The 24,375-nt window shown below is 44.2% G+C and overlaps 1 non-coding gene across 1 annotated transcript; it reads left to right on the top strand.

Moving 5' to 3' along the window:
• Positions 1 to 23,684: 23,684 nt before the first annotated feature.
• Positions 23,685 to 23,789, top strand: LOC132656195 (U6 spliceosomal RNA). Its single transcript, XR_009594118.1, has one exon. It is a non-coding gene; the product is annotated as a U6 spliceosomal RNA (small nuclear RNA).
• The last annotated feature ends 586 nt before the right edge of the window (positions 23,790 to 24,375 follow it).

Here is a 24,375-nt window from a genome sequence, read left to right as displayed (position 1 = left end):
TCCAAACGGAGTCACCAAATAAGGGAGATAAGGCCTCAAGCAGACATCTTAAGCCACCAGGAATCGGTTACATCTTGCTGAATTGTCAACCGAAGGGGTCCCAGGGAACTCCCCAAACACTGTGGCTTATTGCCAAGGCCATTAGTTGTTCTCCCCAACCTGCTGGTAAGGCCCTATTGCTGAAGACAACACTTACCTTCTGCCATTGAAAAACTGAGTTGGTACCCAAATAGATGCTTCACCCCTCCTGACTAGAGTTCATGGTGCTGGAAAAGATGCATGACACGAAGAGCCAGAGGTAATGGTTAACTCCACGGAAACTGTACAGACGGAAGCCTGATGTACATGTGAATTTACATAAACAGCATACACAGTTCAAGCCAGTCGCAGTCCCAGCCCTGAGGGAGGGAAGTGGATACAGGTCTTTGTCCCACTCCTAACCAAAAAGCTACTGCGGATGATAACCACTGGCAAAGAGAAATCAGCTCACACACTCCAGCACAGGACCCATGTCAGGACTGAAAAAAAAAAAAAAAAACTTGATGGCATCTTCCTGGACTTTTTGCTTCATTCTGCTTGTTTTGCATTTTTGTTTTTGCTAGGACTTTATGTTTCTTACTTTTCATTTTTCTTCCATGTCTTAGGGCCTTTTTTTTTTTTTTTTTGAAAGAGAGAAAAAACATAAAGTTGTGTGTAGAAGTTGGGGAGGGGAAATGATCAAGCTATATCATAAGGAAAAATTTTAATTAAGCAAAACTTTTCTAAAATCACGGAATGACCTAGAATACTACAAACTTCATGAGGATTTAAATAATATCTATATTTATGGCAATGTCTATTTTTATATCTATGTCACCTTCTCTTCTGGGAAAAGCCTTGCCCAGTGTGAAAGTAGGCCCTAGCTTACACTCACTTTCTGAAGTAATTGTCAGCCAAGAGCATTTCCTTTCATCCTCAGTGGTGCTGCCATTTAGACAGCAAACGCCATAGTCACTCATGATGGGCCTCAAGTCCCTGGCTTTCTTGGGTCATGTTTAGCATGTCCTCATGTGAGTCTAGGGCCTCTGCTGTAGCCAGACAGAACTCTAGCTCATTAGCTTGCTCATTAGCTGGAAATGAAGGCAGGGAAGCCAGGCTTGCAGGGTGATACTAAAGTGTTGAAGAAGGGCTGGGGAGATGGTTCAGTTTAAGAGCGCTTCTTTTCCAGAGGGCGAGGGTTCAATTCTCAGCACCCACACGGAGGCTCACTCCAGAGTTCCAGTGGGTCCCATTGCCCCCCTGGACAGTGTATACACATGGTGCACAAATATACATGCAGCAAAACACTCGTGTGCATAAAATAAACAAATCTAAAAATAAAACAATGAGGATTCTGAAAATTAGACTCAGTCAACCCAGCATTTGCTTCAAAGGAAGCATTACTGTAAAACAATTCACGGCTGCTCTAAATCTAACTATAAGAAAAGTAATTGTATTTGAACTGAGAATGGCATACTTAGTTTAAATTAAGTATGCAATTTAATGTTACCAAACATTAGTTATTACTTGTTTTATGCTTGAACGCCTCTTCTTTAAGGCAGAATCTCATCAGATGTCTGAAGATAGGATTTCTGGCGACAGAAAAGGGAGTTTCCTGAGGTGGGGCGTGGTCCTGGGAGAGTAGACACATTCCCACAAAGAAACAAAAACAACAATAACTGTGGGGGTTTGAATAGGAATGGCCCCATAGACTCATGTGTTTGAATGCTAGGCTCATGGAGTGGCACTATTTGGAGGTGTGGCCTTGTTGAAGGAAGTGTGTCACTGTGGGGGTATGCTTTGATATCTCAGATGCTTATACCTAGGCTCAGTGACATACAGTTTTTTTTCCCCTGTTGCCTGCAGATCAAGATGTAGAACTCTCAGCTCCTTCTCCAGCACCATGTCTGCCTGCACGCTGCCGTGCCTCCTGCCATGATGTGCATGGACTCAACCTCCGAAACTGTAAGCCAGCTGCAGTTAAACGTTTTCCTTCATAAGAGGCACTGTGGTCACGTGGTCTCCTCACAGCAACAGAAATCCTACCTCCGACAATAACTTTTTTATTTTATTTAATTAAATTAATTGATGTGTTTTGCGAGACAGGGGCTCATATGTCGAGCCTGACCTCAGCTCACTATTCAGCCAAGATTAGTATTCAAGTCCAGACCATCCTGTGTCCAACTCCCCAGGGCTGTGATTATTAGGATAGGTTGCCACGCTGAGCTTGGTTTATACAGTGCCCCAGGCTGAGCTCAGGAAAAGTTGCTTCTTACACCAACACACCTCTCTGTGTTTTTCCAATCCTGGCCCCAAGAGCATGAGTCAGTGCATCCAAGCCCAGGAAGACAGGGCTTGTCTGTTCCATGCGGTGTGAGGTGCCGCTTTAATTAGAGGTCATTAAGTTAGCCTCTAGCTCTTATGTGACCTGCTGCATGCTCAGCAGTGGCGTGGCAGCTGGCAAGGCATGAAGGCTCCATATGTACAGTGGTACAGTTATATGAAGCCTGCATCCCTGGAGCTGTGCATAAAACGATGAGAAAATGGTCTTGTGCACGGGATGCCTGTTGAGCATCCCTGCTCCTCACCGTGATTCATCCCCTCCAATCACCTGACAACACAGAGAAGATTCTCACAGGGAAGGACCCAGAGACATACCCTGTTGCGTGGGGAGCCTCTACCTTGTTTGCTGTCCATGTTCTCCTCTGAGTCTCCTTAGTGAGGTGGAATGGCAGCTGGCCCTCAAAAACAACTAGGACCCTGAGGTGGTTCCCTGGCTCTACACTACTCTGCTTCTCTGTAAAAGCTAGATATCTTCTAGAAGAAAAGGTAGCCTGCACGCTAATGGCAAAACCCCCAGAGTATGAGCCCAACTGCTGTTCTGTGGTGATAGAAAAGGGGCAAAAAGGAAGAGCATCTCAAGAACCTCTGTGAACTACCTACATCTCCTAGAGACAGCTCTCACATTATTTCTCCTGACAGGCATGTACCATTTCCAGACAGACAGGGCATGAGATGGGGAGAAAAAGATAAAGATGAAGGCTTCACGCAAAAGCCCCATGACCATCCTCATCACTTTCTCTGGTGATCCTCTATGAGGCCTTCTTCCCTTCAGAAGTTTTCCTCCTAGATGAAGCTGAGACTAGTTCCCATGTGCCCAGAAAGATGTGGCTGTGGTTTTTTTTATCACTCTACCTCCCTTCCTACTGACGTCTCTAGGCATGCATGCCTGTCATATCCAGCCTTTCCCTGTGCAATAGTGCCCCTGGCCTTACTGTCAACCCCAACTGCATTAGTCACACTTCCCAGCACTGTGACAAATATACTTTACAGAAACTGTTTACAGCTGGGAAGGTTCATTTTAGCTCACTGTTCCAAAGGCTTTCACCCACCATGGTGGAAAGGGTGTGGTGGGGAAGAGGGCCTCTGTTCTTGTTATCCTGTAATCAAAGGGAGAAGGCCTGTGGGTGTGGGCCAAGACCTATGCAGGCGAGCTAAGTTCCGAGCAGATGGGCTAAGGTCTGTGCAGGTGAGCTAAGGTCTTTGCAGGTGTGCTAAGATCTGAGTAGGCAGGCTTTCTCCTGCCCTAGTCTATTGACTGGTGCTACCCACATTTACACTGGCTCTCCCTCCTTCAGCCCTCAGGAAACCCCTTCACAGCCCTCTGGGAGACGTGCTTTACAAACAGCCTCTTCAGACTCCGATCTTGTTGAGACTTGGCTGATTGCTCAGGCTCCTGGAGGCACAAAGCTGCGCCCTGCCGTGAGGATGCCCTAGGATGTCCTAAGACCCCATTCCAGCCTGTCTGGCATCCGCCACCTCTCACTGCCCTTCCAGGCCAACAGGGAGTACGAAGATACCGCCACAGCCCCGGAGTCCTTTCTGGCCCACCGCGGTCCTGGTGTTCCTGTGGTCATCCAGAGCTTTGCCGCCTCTTTCTCCTCTTCCCTGTCTGATCCTGACTACAGACCAAGGGAAAAGGAGATTTTAACAGATGCTGCTGCTTTATGTTTTAATGACCAGATTACACCTGCTGATTCCCCCAAAAGTCAAACTTCTGGAATGCTTTTTAAGATCCTGCCTTTGAGTGACATTTTTCATTTCACAAAGACCTTTCCTCAAATTTTTATCTTTCCTCTGAATCTGCTGTGGATATTTCGCTAAATTCCTCCGTATAGACTCTGACATTTGATGGAAATTTAAGTTTGAAGTCTCTCCTATTAAATAATTTCCTTTTCCGTCCTTTAAAAATTAATGCATACTTTGAAAACTAATGACATTTATATTGAGTACCTAGACTAATCGGCATCTACAGAGCTCTTCAATGTTATGCAGAAGTCTGCCACCTGGTGGCTGCTTGGGGAATTGCCACTAAGACCTTAGATTTTTTTTTTTCCCCTCCCTATTGGTTTTGGGACTCTTGCTTATTAAATTAAACGAATTCCAATATCATCTTTAAAAAAAATGTATCTCACATCACATCCTTCCCCTCCACAGGTAAAATATATTTCCTGAAAGTTTCAGTAAAGGGATCCTATCCCAAGTGGCCTCAGTGGTGAGTCATAGCAAGGAGCTCATTTGTGTTTTACTCAACCCTGTATTCCCTTTTTTCCCCATTATATTTGAAAGCATGGACTGCATAGAATTCCTCTACCAGAATTTCTGCGGAAGAGATATTAAAATTGAAGGTTTCTGCGGTTCCCTCCAAGACTTAAGGAATGGAATGTTGGGCTGGAGAGATGGCTCAGAGGTTAAGAGTGCTGGCTGCTCTTTCTGAGGTCCTGAGTTCAAGTTCTAGCAACCACAGGGTGGATCACAACCATCTATAATGAGATCTGGCGCCCTCTTCTGGTGTGCAGGTATAAATGTAGGCAGAACACTATACATAATAAAGAAGTCTAAAATTTTTAAAAAATTAAAAAAAAAAAAGAAAAGAAATGGAACGTCTGGGAGCTGGAGCGATGGCCCAAAGGTTAGGACCTCTTCTAGAGGTCCTGAGTTCAATTCCTCCGCCCCCCCAAAAACCACATGTCGGCTCACAACCATCCATAACTGGGATCTGATGCCCTCTTCTGACATGGAGGTGTACATGAAGATAGAGGAATGATACACATAAAATAAACAAATTCTTTAAAAAGAGAGAGAGAAAAGAAAGAAAAAAGAGAAGGAAATGGAATGTCTGAAGAGAGGTCCAAGGTGATTTACCCCTCACATTGGCATTCTAACAATGTTCCACTTCCATCTACCAGGGCCAGAAATTAGAGTCCTGACATGTGAAATGGGTTGGACCTGAGCAGTTGCCCCCTGGACCCTGGAAGGGAGAGAGTCCAAGCCAAGAAGCCGTTTCTCAAAGGTCACTGCAAAACCAAACAGTTGCTGCTTCAACAAGGGGACGCCATGACCAACCATGGTGACCCACTGCCTCTGGCCAAACCCTTCCAACAATAGGTCATCCTTTACCAAGAGACTGACCGCTCTTGAGAGACAATCCTGCCCTACACAGAAAACACAAAAGGCTACTCAGAGCCAGAAGAGCAGGCGCCCCCCCCCCCCCAGGCCACCTCTCACCTCCTACCCATTCTCTGCCCTAGAAACTGCAGTCCTGTCATCATGGGCTAGTGCCCAGACCTATTCAGCGGGGCAGGAGGCCAGCTCCCAGCCTGACTCCCTACTGGCCAGCCATGTGGACCTGTCCTGCATGTCAGTGAGGCACAGCAATCCACACTTAGCTTATCCCCAAGTCCAACATTCTGTGATTTCAACTTGAGCTTTAGCTAGAGAAAAGGTTGTGACCTCATGAATCCTGTGTCCTGGACTTAATACTCGGTCTTGGTGGTTTGCCGTTAACTCTTAGATGCCACTGTGAGAAACAAGATCCTTTACCTCGTATTTGAGAGGCACAAAAACCCAGCCGGGCTGAAAGACCTCCACCCCACCCTTCAGCAGTCCCATGAGCTCTCCCCACCATCCCGAAAGGTGATCTCTCTATGACTCCATAATTCCTGTGCACGCCGTACTCAGCTCTTAGCAAGCAGCATTAGAATCATCTTGTTGTCTGTGTGGCCTTAGCTGTAACACCTGTGTTTGCCATGTAATAAATATTTAATACATGTGTTTTTGAGCGAATGACACGGACACTAGCAATGAAATAGGCTGACCCTTCCAGAACACGACTCTTAGTAAAAGCGAGTACTATCTCATAAAATATTTGTATAGAAAGCTATAATACAAAATATATTTCAATTGCACACATACACACAAACACACACACAGTTCTTTATTGCAAATAGTAGGCTAACCATTTTGAAGACACTCATCTAAGAAAAACAGTCCCTGGACACACTCCGTTGATTCCATTGAAAGCAGGACCCATCATTATGCTATGAGTTCCATTTATTGGAACGTGGAGAGAAGACCACTTGTCAGCAGATAGCGTGGCTGTTTCTCGAGATCAGTGTGTTTTCTAGTTATTTGAAATGGTAATTATTGGATCCAATCTGCTTTAATTATGTCCAGAACAGGCAAATATCCTTCAAAGAGTTTTATAACTTAAAAAATAATGCTTATTTACACAGGCCCTCAGTCTGTTTCTCATGTTGTTCTTGGCTGTACACATCTCTTTTACATCCTCCCTTCTCTCTCAGGTTGAAGAACATGATAAGAACAAATTGAGAGTCTGGAGTTTCTGAAAGCAAAAGTTGACAGACGTATTGAAATAGCTCTGTGGAAATCACAGGGAAGAGGGGAATGATAATTCTGCGGCACTAAAGGAAGGGAAATAATGGTATGACTCCAAGAACATGGGACACATGGACGTATGTGTCTCCTCTGTCTTCTGTCAAATGTGAGCCTGGAGTTAGGCTGCCTGGCTTGGCCCCAGTCTGTCTGTTGACAGCTTCTGAATACGTGTGGCAAGGGTCCGCTGCAGTTGGGATTACTGGATTTCAATGTTAGACCTGCAGTCAAAAGCAGCCAACGCCTGCTCGGAGTGGCTCAGTGTTTACACAAATGACGCTGACACTTAAAAATTAGGAAACTTATTTCTTAAATACGAGTTGCTCCTTTGTCTTAAAAAAAAATCAAAATACTCAACAGTGCAAACCTCCTGTTGCTACACAAAGACTGTTGTTCTCTATCTAGCCCCATGGGTGCCTGCATTTTTGTTAGTGTTCCTTTATAGACGTGTTCATTTAAAACATCCTACAGAGATTCAAAGGTTTGACTAGACTGCCAAAAATACCCATAGTCCTTCCCAGTTAAGAACGCTTTGCTGGCCTGGTGACACGGTGCATGCCTATAATCCCAGCACTCGGGGAGGCAGAAACAGACAAATCTCTGTGATTTCAAGGCCAGCCTGTTCTACAAAGTAAGTCCAGGACAGCCAAGGCTGTACAGAGAAACCTTGTCTCTAAAATCAAGCAAACAAACAAACAAAAAACCCAAAACAACAAAGAAGAGAACGCTTTGTCTTATTTCTCATATCCTTTATTCTTGACAGTCTTAACTCCCCCCCCCCCCCCCATGTAGCTCAGACTTTCCTTGAACTAACTGTATAGCTGAGACTAACCTTGAACTTCTGGATCTCTTCCATCCACTTCCAGAATGCAGGACTTACTGATCTATGCCACCATGCCAGCCGTGTCTTATTTTTCAGAAGCTATGTGTGCCACTTGCCATGTCACTCCTGACCTTCCCAGAGTTCTGAACCATTTTGCTATAATCACCTATCTATCTAAAATGAGGAAAAGATGAACAGGGTACTAGCTTAGCTGTGAACCTCTCCTCTAGGATGTTCAAAGCCCCAGCTTCAACACAGATTGAATAGAAAACATATGTGGAAAAGGGAAAACCAGAGCCAAGGACCAGGGACCGCTTCAAGCAGTTGCCTGCTGTATGTATTCCTGGGCCAGCGCGGGAGTGTCTGTGCTTGGAGCCTGCCATCCCAGCTCCAATAAACTGCTCCATCTAGCCAGTGCCACTCCCTGCAGCAGAGAGAGTAGAGGTTACAAGTGTGAGGCTCTCCAGGGTCTTACAGATCCTATCCCACAGAAGCCAGGCTTGGTGACGCACGCTTTTAATCCCAGCACTTGGGAGGCAGATGCAGGTGCATGCCTGTGAGGTCAAGGATAGCCTGGTCTACATGGTGAGCCTCAGCCCAGTTGGAGCTGGGGAGTGAGATGATATCTGAAAAGTACATCCTGAGGAACTAGGGGAAGACCAATATCTCCCCTCCTGCTCCTCCTCTTCAGCAAGGAAGCCGGGGTGCCAGCGGCATGCTGCTATCTAGAATGTGAACTTGAGGGCACTGGGGCAGAGCTGGTAATGACACTGCCCATCCTTACAGGCCACTCCCCCTCTCATCCTGCTCAGAGCTCCTCACAGGAGCCCTTCGGAGAAAAGAGCAACGATGAACCTCACTCTGTAAAGGAAGCAGGTGCATGCCTGTCTTGAGTTCATCCAAACGTTCAGAAAGCCCTCACTCATCAACAGAGTTCTCCAGCAAGTACTTAACTAGTTTGACCTAACAAATGTTGCTTATTGCATCAGCATTTTAATAGACCAAGTCCAGGCCCTTGAAGCAAGTACAATTTCTAATCAACAGTCTTCCCAGCCTTCATGCTAACAGGAGCAAATTCATGCATGAGCTTGGCTATTATAAAGGAAGCTGGGAGTTTTGCGGCAGCAAATGCTTTCTTTTAAGTCATTTCAAAAATTATAATGCTGCAAAAATTAACTTCTTTCTTTTGGTATGCAGTTCTATGAATTTTAACACATGTATGATTAGTATAACCGCCTTTAGGAATCAGATCCATCACTCCAAAAAGCTCCTTCATGCCCTTTGAAATGGTCTGAGAAATAATTAGAGTGGTGTACACATAAATCGAAAGCCACAGGGATATTTACAAAATGAATTATGCATTTTATTCACAGGGCATTAGGATGGAATTTCTCTGTGTGTGTTACAGGATTGCTCTGTTCCGCTTTGGAGGATATAAATTGTCACGAAATAACATTCAAAGTTCAGCCCCATGTACTGTGTGGCAGGCTGAAGGACAGTCTTTCTGCTCTCATTCCTATTTATCTAAAACATGTACATTTAAGTCAAATATTCTTTTTCTTAAAGATTTATCTATTTATTATGTATACAATGTTCTGCCTGCATGTATGCCTGCATCCCAGAAGAGGGCACCCAATCTCATTATCGATGGCTGTGAGCCACCATGTGGGTGCTGGGAATTGAGCTCAGGACCTCAGGAAGAGCAGCCAACACTCTTAACCTCTGAGCCATCTCTCCAGCCCAAATTCAAATATTCTTAAAGCATGTAAGTTTAGGAGGAAGAAACAAAGCAAGGCAAACAGTGACTTGTTTGTGTTTTATTGAAAAATGTCCAGGAATTTGACAGAATTAGAGAATTGCAAGTCTCCTTACCTTAGTTTCTTTTCACAGGTGTTTAGCTCTCCGCCTCTGGGAATGGCTCCTCCCACAAGCCAGGTCAGTCTACACCCCAAGTAGCTAGGCATTGGTGGGATGCACCCATCACTATTTTAACCTAGGGAAGGGTTTAAGAAAGGGGGTCCATTTCTCCGTGGCATTCACTTTCAAATCTTTGTTTCAATTTAAGTGTGCTTACCTGAAGTTAAACCTTGTTGTTTATTGAATCAGAAATGGCTGAGTTTTGGAGAAATGGCCAATTAAGATTCTTCTCTGTCCCCGCTTCCACAAAGGAGAGAAACATGAATCAGGAAGGCCCAGATACTGTCCAAGGAGGAGAATTTAATAGCTTAAATATGTTGTCCTATTATTCACAAGGCACTTCTGAGTCACCTTTGCCATAAAAAAATGGAGCATATTTTTTTTTACAGTAAAGTTAGGGCACACTCCATAAAAGTTTTACGACTTACTTATCAGGGAAGAGCCATATATTTCAGGATGAAGAAGTAAGTTCTGGTTATTTAGCATGAGAGTCAGGAATCCCTGCTTCAGCCAATGTTGTGTTCTATATTTCCTGACTTGCCTTTATGCTTTTTTTAAATACCGAGAGAATAAAGTTTATTTAAAATGTCACACTTGGCCAGCTGCACACTGCCTAGAGAGAACACCCCAAGAGCATGGCCATCACTCTCGTTTATGGCTGTAGATTAAGTGTAGACCCTCTTCCACACAATCTTGACTCATTACCATACTGAAAAGCACGAGGGATAGCCATTCAGTGGACAGCTACAGGGTCCTTCCTCCCGGGCCCTTCTCTGTGTTCAGAGGGAAACGTGAGAGGACAGTACTTGGAAGGAGTGTGGTTTGGTCAGCATTGGGTCACCAGAAATTCGTCACTGCCTGAGAGAATTCTGAGTTCAGGACTGACAAGAGGGGTAAAAGCAGGCTGCATAGACCTAGGCCCCAACATGTGTTTTGTGAACTCGGGTTGTTAGAACAAAATAGCAGAAGGACACCCATTAGTCTGCAAATATGCTCTTGATGACGTGAATCGCCTGTGGACTGCTGCACACAATGAAACATTTCAAAGACAACATGATTCCTGAAGAACGTTCAAACAAAGAAAAATCAAAAATATTTTTTTTCTCAATTAAAATAGAGAAAAACAAGTATTTGCTGTTTTAAAATTTTTTTTCTTTTTTTAAAAAAAAAAACACGAGTGTTGATGAAGGTATGAGGAAAAAACTTGAATACTTGCACACTGATGGTAGGATGGCAAAGTAGGTAAAACTACAAGAATTGGGAAACCTACCCCAGAATCAGAAAGAGTATTGCCGAAGGATCCAGGCATGACTGAAAGCAGTCTCTCTCTCCTGTTCAGAGAAACACTACCCACTGCAGACAAGGGATGAGAGTAACACGCTTCATAAATAAATGAATAATCAAGGTGGTAGTGTGCTGTGTGTGTGTGTGAGTGTGTGTGTGTGTGTGTAAAATAGTACCCAGTCTTGAAAAAGTAGGAAATTCTATCACACACTACAGCACAGTGAAGATGCTAAGTTAGGTGAAATAAGCCCACCATGAAGAGACCAATGTCACATGGTTAGTTAGTTGCAAAAATACCTAAAGTGGTTAAAATCATAGAAATGCAAATTAGCCTGATGTCTGCCAAGGGCTGTGGACTGTTGGGGGTGGGGGAGCTGGTAGAAAATTGCTTAACCAGTACAGAGTTGAGATTTTGTAAAATGAAAATGTTATGGAGAACTTGTACTGCAACGAGAATACGATTAACAAAACTCTCCACTTTGGAAAGAGGATTTTGTTGTTAGATTCTTAGGAAAAAATGTTTATGTGTGTGAGTGCTTTGCCTGCATGTATGTATGTCTACTCAGAGGTCAGAAGAGGGTGTCTCGACCCAGCGTTCTTAACTGCCAAGCCATCTCTCCAGCCCCAAGATGCTTATTGTACTTCATAGTGTCCTTTTTTCCTTTAATCAATTTTTTTAAATCGGTTAGTTTTTAATGACTATAGTGAAAATCACTCAAACCATGCTCAGAAGATTCCTAAGGAGTGCAAATGCAGGAAAATTTTCTGTCCACAAGTGTCACTGGGCCATGTTTTCTATAAGTCAACATGGTTGAGCATACAACGATAAGGAATCACCATAGAACCCAAGAACTGTAAACATCGTGTGGAAGAGCAATTGTGACCTACGGGTTACGGTAATGGTGTGCATGTGTGGGGTTGGGATGTGGTCTGGTAGAAATCGGTGAGATCTTAATGCATGTGGAAAGAGCTGGCCTGGGTTTCTAATGATGCGGGATGCCGGTATTACTGAGAGGCAAACTACGGAGGGTTCCTGCTTTTGCCTCATTGCTTGTCTTTACGCCGAACCGCAGCCGTTTGCCCACCACAGGCTCGAAACGTAACTGCATCGCAAAGAGGAACGTCGTTGTTATCGAAAACACATTTCCCCACTGTCCTGGAAAGGTCCAGCTTCAACTGCAGCTTCCAACAAGGGAGGGAACTGTTGGGAGAGCATTAAGGAAACTGTGGCTGTAGCTTGACTTCCAGCAAGGCCCTAGCAAATGCACGACTTTCCAGGCTGCTCCCACAGCCAGGCCCCTTCTGCAGCCTCAGGACTTACCCTGCTCTTGCAGGCAGTGATCAGCTCCCCTTGCAGTTAGGGAGGGGCTCAGGGCCTCTCCACAGGCTCCCCGCTCAACTTTCCTGGTGGATTCTGTCAGCCCTACCTTGACTTGCCCTAGCCTGGCTCTCATGAAGGCCGAGAGGCTTCAGAAACCACTGGCCAGCCTGGAACTGGGCCCCGGAGCTGCAGCACAGGCCTGCCGGGCAGACGGCGTGGTCACCGCCGCCACCACCGCAGCCAAGCGCACAAGCCAAGCCCTTCCCAGTGCAAATACCGTGCTGGAGAGAGAACGTTACTTAGCAGTGGGTGGGCAACTGGTTCCTAACAGCTCAGCTCCTCCCTGTCAGGGACCCTGCAGGAGCTGGTTTCTGCTGCGGCTGTGGGAGGCAGGGGCCCCCTGGTAACTGCCGGGAGCAGACAGTGGGGCGAGCGGAGAGGGTCTCTTGGAGAGCCACTGTTTGTGATCTTACAGTGTGCACACCAGAAAACCAAAACCTTGCATCAAGAAGGCTTTCTCCTCTGCATGGACTAGCTTAGCCATCCCTCAGGCTTCACTCATTACTTAAAGGCCGTTTTTTGTTTGTTTGTTTGTTTGTTTTGTTTTTTGTCTGGTGGCGTGCTGCCTTCTTGCCTCAGAGTCCCCTTGCAGCGCGGGTCATCGCTTGTTCACAGCCTCCACAAAATACAACGTCTGTATTTCCTCACCCAGTCAGGCCTCCAAGGACAGGGGGCCCAGGCGGAAGCATGACTGCACGTCTCACATCATATGATAAAATATGTAAAGTTCATAACACGCCCTTGAACGTACCTGGGTGGTCCGTGTCCCTGTCAGATCCGGGTACCGTGATCTTTGCATAAGAATTCATTAAACTCATATTGGTCTATCTGTAGCTTTGAAAGCAGCCTTCATTTCTAACCATTATGGCTTACATGAGTAATGTATTTGAACACTTGATCTCCCGCCTGGCCCTCCCTGCTGCTGGAGCCGTTTGGGTTCTGAAACTTTGGGACAGCAACCTTGCTAGGAGAATTTATTGCTTCACTCTTCTTCCAACCTCACTCGTCTATGGCCTTTTGAAGATTAAGCTACCAGCTTATTCTTCACCCGTGCTTAGTTCTCTTCAGCCTATGGGGAAAGTTAGAGGAAGGGAGTTCAGTTTGTGCCTGTAATTCTGAAAATGCAACGAACCGACTTTGAAAAATTGGCAAACACCCGCAAGATGGCGCTGGTGTGCAGAAGTCCAAGGTGACGTGGGCTGGAAGAGGCTGTGTTCACTGACATCTCAGTGAAGGATAAAGAAAATATTTTAGGAATATGTATGCTTCAAACTTTTCGTAAAGTTAAAGTGTTGTTCATAACGGATTCCAAATTTACTCTTTAGCAATCTAGCAATTCCCTTCTGGGAAAATAACACAAAACTATGACATGAGAAATTTCCCACACCTAAGTAGCTTGTTTTTTTCTTTAACTTTAAAGCGTGCATTCTTCCATATTTTCAGTGAAATGTCATGGGATGGTATAAAAAGAGAAATGTATGTATGTATGTTCTTTCTTTCTTTCTTTCTTTCTTTCTTTCTCTCTCTCTCTCTCTTTCTTTCTTTCTTTCTTTCTTTCTTCCTATAAGCTCCTTTGTCTCCTCTGTTCCATTTTAAAAGCAAATGTATGGTATTTGGAATTTTCCATCAGTGTATCTTTGTTATCTGGTCTCTTCCCTCTCAATCTAAACTAAATCACTTTCTCTGCCCTGTTGGACCCTGTGGGGGGAAAGCTGGAAGATCTTGGCAATGCGTGATTCATAGAGAACCTAAGGTGGCCCAATTTAAGGAAATCCAGAAAAGGTACCTAGAAGATGAGTACAAATGTGTCTTCACCTTTCCCAAAACCACAGTGCAGGCTAGGGCCAGGTGACCATGGATCCCGTGGGGTAGAGAGTGTCAGCCTCCCGGAGATGGACGGGCCAGGCCGTCTGCTCTCCCTTCTACCACACTGTGCAGCCTGCATGTCACCAACTCAAAACCCAGGGCGTCCTGTTGAGAAATGGAAACCTAAAAATAGACCTGTGAAGAGTACAGTGCTGTGCCCTTGGCTTGAAAATCAGCCCAGCACTGTGACAAAAAAAAGGGGGGGGGCTTTTCTATGAAGATTGTGTTCAGAAAAGCCATATTTCATCTTCATACCGATTCCAAGGAAAAGCACGCTCAGAAAATGTGCATCTTGGCTGTCCTTCAACTGTACGATCATTGTGTTTGGCTCTGGTTACTTTGGACACTAGATATCCGTGTAAAGTTTCCTTCTGAAACCCATTGAACAAAATGTTAAAGGTTAAAGATTAGATTAATAACAACATTTAAGCAAATCTGCTGTTACAGTATATATCTGATGTTCAGTGATATTTGGCAAGAATTCAAGGACAAGGAAGGGAAATGCTGCATTCAATATTTTCCAAAGAATGTGAATGCTTTAGAATTTACTATAATGAATGATGACGTTTCTAAGGAAATCTGGCCCAGAGGGACCACAGAATACATATTTGTTTAACTTTTGGCAATGAAATCCAAATTTAATTGTCCATAATTTTATGAATACATTAGTTATAATGTTTAGTTCTTATAATAACAAAGAAGGTTGAAGGACATCTATATTATGTATTTTGTATATATTTTCAAGGCTAGATCTTAAACTGGTAAAAAGCTATTTTAAAGACTATAGACTTAGGTGACTTTTTTTAAGAACAGCTGCCTCCAATTAAATAACAAATACTTTTCAAAGACTCTCTCAGGTTCAATGTTCCTTCAGTGGACTGCAAAGTCTGGAAAAATGGACTTCATTAAGAAGCACAGAATCCCTGAAAGGATGCTTGAAATGGTATTTAATACCTGCAAAGAGGAACAATCATTGGTTTAAAGTTTCACCATAAAGATTGGTAAATAACGCTGATTACGGGTCTCATTCAAACAGAAAATAATGAACACAGAATGAAGGGAGAATAATGATCCAAATTGCTCTTGATCTCGGAGTTGTGCCCATTGATCAGCCTGGAAATAGCAGCGCTAATCGTAGGTGAGAAATCCAAATGCTTTAGAAAGTCATTAGCCGCGCGAGCACAAGATACCCACTTCTTTGTACTTGCACAGTATTTTATTGAGGAAAACCTTCAAGCAACCATGTATTTAAGATAAATTCCAGGGTTGACCCAAGTCAAATAAGATTCCCTCTCAACTCTTTCTGGTAACTCATAAAAAGCCATTTATGTACTCCTTCTAATTCAGCAAACGTGTTCCGAACACTCACTCTGTGCCTGGCACACAAGAGAAACAAATAGAATTCAGCTTTCTGAGAGGTAATTATTGACCTCTCATTGGGTCTTTTCTAATAAGCACAAAAGTAATGACTTTTGCAAAATGGTAAATTTACTCTTTGGACTGGCTTTTTCAGAACATTCTGGAAAAGTTTCAAGAACAAAGTCATAAGGGAGAAACACATTAAGAGCACACAAAGTCGCTTCAAAAAGCATACGGAAAACTTTCAACAGATTCTGAAAGGCGAGCATTTCCACTTCCCATTAACTTCTGTTGAGACCCGATGTACTCCAATATAGACCTTACATTCTTTTAAATTCATTTCGAGCCTTTAAGCACATACTTAGAAGTCAACCGCTCCTATTTTAATTTAAACAGCAGCACATAAGCATCTTCCTAATGAAAAGAAGGGAAAACTTACAAATGTTGTTGGCCAAGAAATGAGTCAGTGCTCTAGTTTGCCAGCTGGGGGCAGCAGAGAGCGCTTGCTAGGACAGCTGAGGACCTCAAGATCAGGTGGTTGCCAGGAAACCTTCAGGGCACCTGAGAACTGTGGAAGCTCCATCTGTCTAGGCCAAGTTAGCTGAATGGAAAAGCTGGCGGTAAGAAGCACGAGCCAGAAGAAACAAGCAAAGGAGACAGGAAAAATGAAGGCAATGCGGAAAGAAGCCACAAACCCTGGCTGTAAATAGGTCACCTCAAAGGAGGTACTGAATTGCTCCCACTTTGTGCTTTTCAAGTGTAAAGCGAATATAGTGATGTTAGCACGTCCAAGGGGCGTCATCACAAACCCTTGACATGAAAGCCAACAGCTTTCACTGGGTGTGGTAGTGACCATCATCCACCCAGTGGCGTCTTCCAGAGACCAACGATGAGCCCACTTCACAAGCTGGGAGGTAAGAGGCTTCTTTGCATGAAGAGTCACAGACTACGCATGGGACTGAGGCTTGCAAAGGCCTAGGAATTTGTGGAAGAATCTGAGTGGTTCTGGGCTGGAAGAGGCTTTCAGGGATTGCACTGCAAACCTAAGTTGTTTAGGGCCGGGTAAGGGTACTCTGTTATCACTATAACGTCAATGATGCAACTTGATTCCGTTAGATCTTAGTAGGGTTTTTATAAGCACCACAGTTACTGATTCTAATAAATGGCACGGTCACAGAAGTTCACAGAAATGTTCATGTCAGAGGTCACCCATTCACTTCCCTCCTTCACTGACTCCAACAAGTAGGCTACCTTCTAATTCTGCTTCCGAACAGGCTCGCCTAGCTTCTCCCAAACACTTGGCCCAGTGGGTGGTGTTGTCTCCATCAGAGAGAGAGTTCGACCTGCCCTCCAGACCCACTCCTTGCAGAGAAGCCCGAGAATCCTTAAAATATCAATGAACCCTTGTGATTCCCTGGCCCATGCATGTTTCAGTATTCTCAGGATAAAGACTGAAACGGAAATGTTATCCAGGCCTGGTGGCTTATAACTATAATCCCAGCACTCTAGAGGCAGAGAGGCTGGGCTGCACAGTCGGATATTTTCTCAAAGCATTATGAAGGAAGAGACTGGAAGGGCCTAGGAGATATCAGGTAAAGTTGCTTGCCGCCAAGTATGAGGACTCAAGCTGGAACCCTGGGACCCACATGGTAGAAGGAGAGACCCAATTTCACACATATGCAATGGCGCCCCCCCCATCTCCAGTAAATAAATAAGTGTAATAAAAAATCTTACCGAAATATTCAACAGCTCAGACAGCCAGGTCTGTACTTAGTGGGCTGTGGCAAAACTCCGTGACAGCCTGACTGACCCCTGGAAAGAGCTATCCAGAAGACTCCAGAAGGCATCCTGGTGGCCATTCAAGTCCTGAGCTTCTGTGTAAGGGGAAAAGGAACACGATAAATTGGACATAGAACACCTATAGCCCCCCCCCAAGGAAATCCAGTAAAAGAATGGACTTCCTGTTCCCACTGGCAAGGTGACAGACAGTAAGGGACATGGAAGGTGGGGGTGGAGCCTGGCGATAAGGAACCAGAATGTGCCAGTGGCGCCCTCAACCTATTGAATGAATCAGCTCCATGAGAAACGAACGCAACCCCCCCCCCTCATCTTACATGTAAAAACAGTAAGAACTGAGAACCGTACCCCCTGCTTACAACCGTGGCTTGCTTCTCTTTCTCAGGTGCCTGCTAAGGGGGCCACCTTTACACTAAGTCCTCTTAGACGCTTGATTACAGTCCTGTTACAATGATGATCTTTATTTTCGATATATGAGAATCAAGGCTCAAAAGGTTACTGAAAGTCAAAGGAACAATAAGGCATGAAAAAGAAAGGAAAAAAACCACCACCTCATTTTCTTCCTTTATGTGGAAAAGGAATAGGTAGAGTATATGGTGCGTCATTAGGTCAGGTGGCACATAAAGCAGGTCATTTGTTTATCATCTGTCCTTCACCATGAGGATCACAGCTCCCTCGGGGAGGGACTGTTTTGTTCTTGGCCACCTCAGCAGCATATCAAACAGTTTCTGGCCATAGCAGACTTTAAACAGGGATTTTTTTTTTTTACATAAATAGAAGAAAGAAAGGTTGACAGCTGTTTTATTACTCAGTATTTTGATTCAAAGATCTACAAAAGTTGGAAAGATCAGTGTGGGTACCCTTATGTCCATAGATTTGGTGTTGGATAGATTTCTTATTCTACCCACTTCCAAGTGCTTCTATTAAAATACAACTGTGCTTTATTCAACCAGAGGTTTCCATTAGCAACAAGAATTAATTAAATTATGAGTCATCAGCAGATGACACTAATGCTGCTTATCCCCCCACGATTCTTTCTTTCTAATTATAAAAGTGATATAGTAAAAGACACATGCTGGATTTATTAACTTTAAAAAAGCTAAGTACGTACTGTTGTGCAGAAGACTCGCTTCTGGTGAAAAACAACAAGATGCAGATTAGAACTTGGTCTGTTTTTCTCCCAGGGGATAATAATACTGTGCTGAGTCTATACGTACCTCATATACCTGCCATGTGTATTGTTTCCTTTAATTATTTTAACAATACCATATGGTTCTATTATACCCTCAATTAATTAGTATTGTTTCTCCCATATTCTTTTTCGAGACAATCTGGAACTTAGAGAAATGTTACAGCATGCATATACATACATGCAAACACCACACACACACACACACACACACACACACACACACACACCTGGTCTACATTTACTTCTGCATCTGTGTGTGCTGAGAGCCTTGAGGTTGCTTTAGCACCTACAGTGCCAGTCCTACACCGCCGAGTTTCCGCTGTCTACACGTGTACAGTTTTCTTACCAGTTCCTGGCTCCAACCATCCTTAATATTTTTGCTTATAGGATTGGCCCCTGTAGGAGCAAACTCCAGTTGCCTCCACTGTCCTCCTTCCAGGAGGGATGTCTTCCTCCTCCCTAGGGTCTCAACGGTTCCCATCGGACGCTTGTGTCTCCCTGGCAAGCTCTGATGCCCGATGCCAATCAATCCAGAGCACTCTTTCTGTTGCACCAAGACTTCCCTGCACCCGTGGGGATGAGACACCCTCCCCATCAACGCATACCAACACCTCCCCAGGACCACGCCCTCACCATTCAGTTGTTACCATCGGAAGCAGCTCATATGTAAAGCTGGACCTGGTGGCACAGGCATGTGATTCCAGCTACGATTAAGCCCAGGGTACACTTGGGCGATAGACTTGAGTTCGAAGCCAGCCTGGGCATCTTAATGAGAGCATGTCTCAAAGTAAAAAGTGAAAAGGTGCGCTAAGGGTGTAACTCAGCGGTGGGGTGAGCGTCCCGCGTGAAGCAGCCCTAAGGGGAACGACTCGTGCAGAACCGGACAAAGAGGAGCCATAAACCTGTGGCTGCAGTTTAAACCAGCGTCGAGGTCAGGAGGTTAGCACCTTTGGGTATCCATGAAAAAGGACCAGTAAGGGGAGGACGCTGTTTCTGAACTGAGCCTCGAGTAGCTATGTCACCCCACTGATGTCACCACAATGCTGCCAGCTAATAAACGGCTGCCCCATGGCTGTCGGGAAAGGCAAACAGCTCAGCGTTCAAATGCTTCTATTTCCCCATTGTCTCAACGCAGCAAAGCAGAGAGCGCTGTTCTCCAAAGACAAAGGCTGTGGAGAGAGACACTTCCTGCAGCCCAGGCTGGGGAAAGCAGTGCACACTTACGCTGCGCTCTTTCTCTTTGTGATAATAGCAAATAGATCCAAAATACTCAAACTTTTGTGCCCGTCACTTGTGGTGCCCGTGTGAAATCCCACACCAGTCTCCAGCTCAGCAAATAGTGCCCTCTCTTCCCCTCATTTACCTTGACTACGGGGCTTTCCAGGTGGAGACAAAAGGAGTATTTAAAAAAGAACATTCACCCGTTTTCCTCCAAAAGTGTTGACAATCAGCTGCTTGGTCCTGGTTCGCTCACCTTGCCAAAGCAGGACCAGGTCTTGCACTGTCTCCTCTGGCAGGCTTGTCGAAGGCTCCCAAGTTGAAAGTTTATCTGGTGCTTCTAATGTTCCATTTTCTAATTACCTCGTTCTTTCTTTCTCCTCACCTTTTATCTGTCTATTTTTCTTTAACCTGTTTTTATTTCATTGTCCTCCTCTTTTATTTACTGTCCTTCGTTGACCTTCTCATGCCATCCTCGCGTCATCCTTTTGGCTTTGCTTCTAAGCACTTTGTCTAATGGGGCGAATTTTGGAATCTATGAATCATGCTGAAAAGAGAGCCACTAGCTTTCCACTGTAGTCACCCCGGGGGACACACAGATGAGGGAGAACAGGGGGTGGAGAGGCCAGAGCAGTGAACGAAGTCTCTCTCTCTCTCTCTCTTTCTTTCTTTGTCTATCATCTCTATCTCTCAGATAGGGACCTACAGGTAACTAGACATCCCAGTTCTTCCAGGTCTCCTCTCTTTTCACCTCCTGTCATCATTCTGTCATTGGTCCCATCAAACTTGGTGCAATCGTAGTATCTGTCCATAGCCTGGGATACTCACTCCCCTGTGATTGCTTATGACCTGCCAATACCTTCATCAATAATCCTCTAATTAAGTTCTCCTCAAGGACATAGAACCCTTGCACAGATATAGTCTATGAGCAGCTCAGTCTCCATGGCAGTTCCCTAGTAAGGGAGCAGGGGCAGTCTCTGGCATGAACTTGGTTGCCTGCTCTTTGATCACCTCCCTCTGATGAGGTGTCCTTACTAGGCCACAGAGAAAGAGGATCCACAATGTCCTGATGAAACCTGATAGGCTAGGGTCAGACAGTAGGGGAGGAGGATCTCCCCATCAGTGGATTCAGGGAGGGACATAGGGAGTAAAGAGGGATGGAAGGTGGGACCGGGAGGAGATGAGGGAGGGGGCTACAGCCAGGATCCAACATGAATAAATTGTAGTAGTAATAATAGGAATAATAATGAATAAAATAACAACAACAAAAAATACTCTCCTCAAATGACCCAACTCGAGTGGACCATCTTTTTCCTGCTGCTAGCCCAAGCCTATAAAAGATCCCTGCTTAACAGCTAAGGCAGAAGAATGTGTATTTGAGAAACTGCAAGAGTGACATATCAGGAACTCGATTAGCTATAGATTGAAGCTCTTGGCACAGAAAGATGAATGAGAAACTTGTTTATTGAGGACTGGTGGTACAGAGGGGTAGGTGCCTTCACTGGTCACTGGAAGTGTTAGGCTCAGATGAGTGGCTCTATCATGACATTTACTGTACTATTATTTTGGTCCAGACACCTAACAAAAACATTATCATGTTTTATATTTTATATTATCTTGCCTACTTTCCAGTTGGAGAAACTAGGTGAATTGATTATTGGGTTTTGTCTATCCAACATCTCTCCCTTAAAATGGTCCTTTCCTGAAAGGACCTCGTTTGACATTCTTGAAGGAATCCAACTTGCTCCCATGTACAATCCTTGGTCCTAGGACGAACACATCACCCAGACAGGCAGTACGTCTTTCATGAGTTTGGACATAATGGATCTAGGAAACACTCTAAAAGGATGATGACCTAACATCTAAGGCTTCCTCTCTTTCATTCTCCTGAGAGAAAACCACTTCCAGTAGGAAATTATATTGCCCCAATCAAAGAGAACTAGAGACAGGAGAAGGCCAAGGTGAGAGGGAGAGCAAAAAAGATAGTCTATTCATTCCTTCACCTGCTGTCTCCTAAATCAGTTCTGATCCTAGGTTATACAGTCTTGTGAGCTAGAACGTCTTTTTTGTTTTGTTTTGTTTAATCTAAATTGGGATTCTGTCCATTTGTAATTTTTTAAAAGTCTTGTAGATTGAGGGTTACTTATAGAAATTATTCACCTGAGCAGCAAGCAGCACGCACATGTAGGAAACTACCCAGGTTTTGGGACAGAACCACTGTAAAAAAAAAAAAAAAGTATATGTTCATTTGGCCTCCACCCCTTTCTCATTCAACTCCTAAGATCCTGGGAATCTTCAGAGTGAAAAGTGGGGACTGACTCAGTGGCTGGCAGCCCTATGTAACTTCGATCGGTGCCTGGTCACAGGGGGAACCAAGGAAGGATTAGTTCTCCCTCAGCCTCTGGGAAAGAAGAAATGCCAATGATTCAATTAATGTGCCCAGGTAGTAAAGTTTCCAATACAGTAAAAATGGAACAAATGTAAGATGATGAACACATGGAACCTTCCACAGGGTGAGCACCCAGATAAGATTAGAGGGGCCGTCATCCTACCGACATATCAAGCTAAGTGCTTGCAAAACTTTTTTTTTTTACAGTGTTATTTTTTTATTTTTCGAGTGAGTGTTTTGCTTGCATGAATGTGAGTGTATGCAGTGACCTGGGAGGTGAGAAGAAAGCATTCAGCCCCCTAGAGTTGGAGTTAAGGCATTTTGTGAGCTTTCCTGGGGGTGCCGGGAACTCAACTATGAGCCTCTCTGCAAGACAAATGTGGTCCACTGACTGAGGTTTACTGGGAACTCTAGCAAATTAATTATCCTGAGGAAGGGCCCCACGTAGAAATCCTACGTTTTAGGGGATGGTGCGATGGGACAGAACATTCAGCCTGTGGGATCTGGTACTGGGAAACTATTGTGGGGATTGAGTGGAACTGTAGGATATCTATCCGGCTGGTGTCCGCTGATGAACTGCCTTCTTACTTGATATGTAGCAGAGGACCCCCACTTCTCTTGCTGTAACTGATGTGTGCTGTAAGGATCTAAGGGGGGAAATCAGGCCTTTGTTTTCTATGTAATCGCTGGAAAACAGAATATGGGATCTCTTCCAGGTTCACAAAGATCTATAAACTGTCACTAGCCCCACTAAGAAGGATGAAAACATCTTGCAATTCATAAAATGTTGGGAGGAGTCCTCAGAAATATTTTACATTAGTAGCAGGAGAGTGTGGTGTGGGAATCGGCCCTATGCTTTGTAATCGTGAGTACCAACATTCAAAAGGCAACCTTGAAATAATCAAAACATTTCTGAGGAAATTAAGTATATATACAAGAACAAAGTTCATGTATATGTATAGAAATTCAGAAATATGCAGCACCTAAAAATGTAAAGTTCAGGATTATTGACATTTAATGAAAAAAAATTACTAAGCAGGCATAAGGCAGAAAAACATGTCTTATACTGATGTAGAAAGTGACCTGGAATGATACAATAATGAGACTATTGGGTGTGCTGAACACACGTTCAAGGGCTAGAGAGGAGCTCGTGTGAGCCAATGCCTTCCACACCAGTTTGAGGACCAGAGTAAGACTCAGCACTCACGTGTAAAGCTGGTGAGATGCCACATATTTGTTACCCCAGTGCCAAAGAGGCGGAGGCACGTGTACCCCTGGGATTTGCTGGCCAAATTGATAAAAACCAGTCCCAATCTCAAAATAACAGCGTGTATATTTTCTGATATGCAAAACTTAAGGTTGAGCTTAGGTTAGGGACAGACAAAACTGATCCAAAACAAATTTAAGAAGTTGGAAGATGCAATCTGTGCCATTAAAGCAAGACACTGGATCTGGTTAAGAGCAGATTAAAGGAGGGGTGGAGAGATGGTTAAGAGAGATTAGCAGCACTGGCTGGTCTTGCAGAGGTCCTGAGTTCTGTTCCCATTACCTACTGGCAACTTACGATCATTCTTAATTCCAGCTTTAGGGGATCCAATGCCCTCTTTGGCCATCACAGGCACTAGGCATGTATGTGGTACACATGCATGGAAGCAAACGCTCACACCCATAAAAAAAGATAAAGCAATCTTTTTTGTAAAAGAGAACACTCCCTTCCTCAGCATATGTACTAAGATTATAATAATACAGAGAAGGTTAGCATGCCCTACCAAAGGATGACATGCAAATTCATGAAGCTGTCTACATTTTTGATGCATTTGTGAGCCAACTTCTATACCTAAGACTTAGAAAGCATCTCAGAAGAGGGGGCAGAAAAGGTTGTAAGAGCCAGAGGACCAAGACACCTGCTGCAAGACGGTATCTTCTATACAGGGAAGCTGCACGTATAAAATCGCAGCAATGTGCACAGTGTTCTACACAAGACAAGATCTGCACAATGACAGCACCGGTTGACGTCCAAATGGCAAATCTCTCAAGGCCCCACCCTTAGATGAAGAACTATAAGGAATTATGGCTGCTGAGAAAAGAAGATTCAGTCTTCTCCAAGGACAGGTCCTGACAGGCCATCTCCTCTTAAGTAGTCAGCAATAAAGACACACGAGCAACACTAAATGCACTCAGCAAGGAGTGTTTGTGTGTGTGTGTGTGTGTGTGTGTGTGTGTGTGTGTGTGTGTAACAATAATTAGGAAGAGGTCAATAATTTTAGAGTGAGTAGGAGGGGCACAGGCGGAGTTGGAGGAAGGAGAAAGAAAATGCTGTAAATTATATGCATGTAATTCTCAAAAAAATTAAAATTAAATAAAATTTATATACAAACATATAAAAAGCAATATAT

The sequence above is a fragment of the Meriones unguiculatus genome, chromosome 8 (genome assembly GCF_030254825.1).
Source record: "Meriones unguiculatus strain TT.TT164.6M chromosome 8, Bangor_MerUng_6.1, whole genome shotgun sequence".
NCBI classification, from domain to species: domain Eukaryota; kingdom Metazoa; phylum Chordata; class Mammalia; order Rodentia; family Muridae; genus Meriones; species Meriones unguiculatus.
Note: the sequence above shows the minus strand (reverse complement) of the source record. Positions and strands in the feature narration are given on the sequence as shown.